Source organism: Lathyrus oleraceus, chromosome 7 (assembly GCF_024323335.1).
Source record: "Lathyrus oleraceus cultivar Zhongwan6 chromosome 7, CAAS_Psat_ZW6_1.0, whole genome shotgun sequence".
Classification (NCBI taxonomy): domain Eukaryota; kingdom Viridiplantae; phylum Streptophyta; class Magnoliopsida; order Fabales; family Fabaceae; genus Lathyrus; species Lathyrus oleraceus.
Window position 1 is genome coordinate 350646797 of NC_066585.1, and position 5053 is coordinate 350651849.

Genomic DNA, 5053 nt, shown 5'->3' on the forward strand with positions numbered 1-5053 from the left:
TTTATAATTAAAAAATGAAATTAAATTATAAGGATTAAAAAAATTATGGTGTATTTAAACTTTGGTTATTAAAATAAAATTATATAAATTGGTTTCAATCAAACAAAATATGACTAATAAAATGAAATTATAATAATTGATTTCAAAAGAAAATAAATATTTGGCTAGTAAATGAAATAATAAAAATTAATTTAAAAAAAGTCCAAATGTTACCATAATTGAACCCAAGACACGTCCTTCTTAAGAAACTATTTATCTACTACATTGCAACAATTAGATATACTAATGTTCAATCAACATATTCTTATATTCATTTCAAATTTATACTTTTGAAGCCCTATAATCTAAAAATTTGAGACCCCAGTTTTTTCGAGACCTCATGCGACGGGTCTGGTTGGACGGACCCAAGTAAACAAATAACATCTCCTTTTGAACTTTATGCAATTAGGCTAGAGACTGACTCAAAGCTCCTCAATATTATCTTGAGACATCACAAATCATCCATTACTTCATCAGATATTAATATAGTATCATCCATAAAGTGCAAAATACGAAAAAAAAAATATATCTTCATAAATGAAGTAGGTCTTAAAACTGTGAACCTCAACAATTTTTGAAACCAACCATAGTGCTTTGCAACTATATGAAATAAGAAAGAGGCAAGATGGTTGTCTTGTTTCAAACTCTTATTAACATCAAAATCTTATGTGAGACTTTCGATGACCAACAAAAATATGGACGAGTTACAAATGCAGCTCCTAATCCAATTAATCCATAAATTGTCGAACACGGGTCTTTTCATCATATAAAATAAATAATCTCAACAAACTATATTTCCTTTTATTTTATAAGATCAATCTCATCCTTAAGACACTATAATGAAAAACCTCTTTTATCTCGGTGGAAAAGGATTTTTACCTCGGTTTCATAGGATAGGTAACAACGGATGACATGAAAAGTGTGTCACATTACCCCCTCAGTTGGACATCCAGTGATGGGTAAGGTTTAAGGGTCGTGGGTTTGATCCCCGGAGAAACCATTTTGAAATTTTTAAATGGCGAAAATATATTTCTCATCGGTCTTTTCATTTAATCGACACCTAAATATATATTTGAAGAATAACTTACACTAATTAATGATTTTCGAAAATCCTGTTAATCATCATTCATCTCTCGCTATTTAATGGTTAGAATCTCTTCAACGTTTCAAGTTCCCCGTTCAACACTTCATTTTCTACAAATTCATTCCAGAAAGCATAAAATTTAATGCTTTGCAAAATGAATAAATATGGAGGAAAGTTGAACGAAAACTAAAAGTATTGAAGAGATTTTAACTATTAAAGAACGTGAGATGAAAAGTGAGTTACAAAATGCTCGAAAAATATTGATTAGTGTAAGATATTTTTCAAATATAACATAATTTTTATATGAAACAAACTATTTTTTTTGGCTATAATGTCTTCTTGACAAAAACATAATCTTTGTCTCAATCTCAAACTCAAACTTTGCTAAGTATAACAACTAACCAACAACAACAATACATCAACATCAACAATAAACCTATAACATCAAACTCAATAAATCTATAACATCAAACTTGATAAACTTACCTCAACAAAAACAACAACATGTAATATCAATCTCAATTTAAACAACAAAAATAAGATTAAGTCTATAAGGTTTCGGGTCTCAACAACAACAAGATTAAAACCTATAGGATTTCGGGTCTCAACAACAACAACAAACAACAAAAACAAACAACAACAACAACATTAACAACAACAATAACGATAATAACAACAATAACAACATCAACAATAACAATAATAACAACAACAACAACAACAACAACAACAACATTACTATAACATGAGTAATAATGTTTAGCATACCAGAACTATGAAAAAGAAGTGAAATAAATTATGTGGGCATTTCATTCTTCCAAGTATGAACAAGAGCCCTAAACACATGTTATCTTCGTATTTAGGATGATATGTGTTTAGGACTCTTCGTTAGGATTTTGTCTATGTTATTTTTAGACAAGTGAAACTGAATGCTACTAACTAAGATATATATATATATATATATATATATATATATATATATATATATATATATATATATATATATATATATATATTATATATATATATATATATATATATATATGAGTGGGGATGAACTTACTTCAAGAGTAAGTTGTTTTAACTTACTCTAAATTATAGCATTTAATAATGGTTAAGTAAATATGTTAATTAATCATTAGAGTAGATTCAATTTAAAGGTTATAAATTAGAGTAAGCTAAAAAAACTTACTCTTGGAGTAAGTTCTCTCTCTCTCTCTCTCTCTCTCTCTCTCTCTCTCTCTCTCTTCTCTCTCTCTCTCTCTCTCTCTCTCTCTCTCTCTCTCTCTCTCTCTCTCTCTCTCTCTCTCTCTCTCTCTCTCTCTCTCTCTCTCTCTCTCTCTCTCTCTCTCTCTCTCTCTCTCTCTCTCTCTCTCTCTCTCTCTCTCTCTCTTCTCTCTCTCTCTCTCTCTCTCTCTCTCTCTCTCTCTCTCTCTCTCTCTCTCTCTCTCTCTCTCTCTCTCTCTCTCTCTCTCTCTCTCTCTCTCTCTCTCTCTCTCTCTCTCTCTCTCTCTCCTCTCTCTCTCTCTCTCTCTCTCTCAAGATGCATTTAAAAAAGATTAATTTGTTAAATAAAATTTTCACATAAAAAATTTATTCTATATATTATTTTAGAAAACTGGTAATTATTTATATCCTTAAAGGATGATTTTTAAAAATGCATTAAACATAACCTTAATTTTATATATAATATTTTTTTGAAAATCTCTTATTCAATAATTAATACCAAATCAAATACCCTCTCCTTCCTAAAATAATTATCACATTTTTAATATTATTTATAACAAAATAATTGACTTATTTTTAGTTTTCAATGAAATTTTAGTCCTTTCATGTATCCCTCAACTAATACCTTTATTATGAGAAATGCTCATATGATATTAATTTATACACTCACAACCGTATTTTATACAATAAATACATACTTATTATTTTTTTAATAATCTTTTCTCACATTGTAAATGTGCAATACTAAAACAGTTGTATCGGTACATTATAGTTCCCATACGATGTAATAAATTGTTATCAACTTAGCATTACTCATTTACTATTTCTCTTGCATTACATTAATGTTAATTAAAATACATCAATATATAATTAGGATAAATTGATAAAATTAATATTCTCTTTTTTATTTATTATATTTTTTAATTTATGTAAAAATATTAATTATGACATTTATTTTGAGATAGAGTGAATAACATTCGAATGAGTCATTAAAACTCTTAATGACTCTTTCGATCAGATTTTCTAACTAGTAACCAAACACATGAGGAATCCAACCATTTCTTTTTAACATTCTATTAGTACTTTAGTGGAATTCATTTTCAAAATGAGAGACTCATGTAGGGATATATATATATATATATATATATATATATATATATATATATATATATATATATATTATATATATATATATATATATATATATATATATATATATATATATATATGTATCAATTGGATTGAATTTAGTCAAAATCATGACTTAACTCATACATAGTATACTAGTTTGGGTGAGGTAAAATAATCACTCACAACATCATTGAGTCGATTTGGATAGGACCACAAATTTATGGGTTGAATTGAATTGGATAGTGGGTTATCCAAAAAAATATTCCTTATATAATTATAAATGATTTGTCACATTTTTTTCTTAATAAATAATTATACCTATTATCATTTTTTTTAAACATCAAACAATAAAATTCATTATAAGCACATTTAAAAAAAATCAAATTTACGTTATAGTAATACCAAGAATTTATAAAATATTTATAATTTACAAAAATTAGCACCAAAATAATCAAATTCCAACCTCTTACATAAATTAAAATTATTATTTATAAAATAAATGATATTCAAAAGGTTGTAATTGAAGCAATCAAAATTAAAGACATCAATGTCATTACTTATCAAAATGATTGGATATGAATTTATCCATAATTCAATTATTTTAAATAATTTTTTATCTTTAAAAATTGTATTCCTTGAGTGACCCGATCCAACCATTTTTTTGAATGAATTTTATTAAATTTATTGAATTTATCCCACTCATATAGACCCCTAAACCATGTATGTTTTAACCCATAAGAGTATTAAAGAGAGGGATAGAAAGAGAATGTTCCAATAACTCCTCTACCGATATTAATCATTATCAAAACTAAATCATACTAAGCAAAAGAAATTGTTTTACTTCTTCATTTCTGATTTCTATTCTTTCTACTCACCACCACCCTCTTTCCAACAAAAACTCACTTGCACCGTACTACCCAATCTCAAAATGATGAAGCCAAATTCAGCACCACTCACACCCTCTAACACAACAAATTTTTTAACAATCTAAATTTTGATTTAAAACTTCTTTTTAAAGAACCTGGTGGAGATGAAGAAGTTATTGTAAACTCTATGTTTCCTGATAAATACTCATTTCACATCAAACATATAGATTTAGATACCCTTGTATTTTTATTTATTTATAAAATCTCTGTTCATGAAGAAATCCCCATTTTTATGATATCTTAGTTTGAAACGAATATATGAATCCTAATTTTATGAGAAATTGCACCAGATTCTAGATTTTGATGTCAAAGATTTTATAAGGAATTGCACATGATTCCACTCTTATGGTCGAATTTCTCAAAGATTTTGTTTTTTGTGTATGGTAATAAGGTTGTTAAAATAATTTAAGATTGTGAAGACCTGATTTTAAAAAAATTGGTGATGTTGATTCTGAGTTTGCCATCATTTGCTTTTGGGCTTTTGGTTGGTGATGTTGATTTTCAATTTGTTATGTTTCTTGAATGCTTGAAGAAAATTGACGATTTTCATGGGTTGAAGAAAATTGTTGGTAAAAGTGTGTTTTGTAAATAAAGTTAATGAAAATATGAATAATGATTAAGATGGTGGATTCAAATCTATTTTATA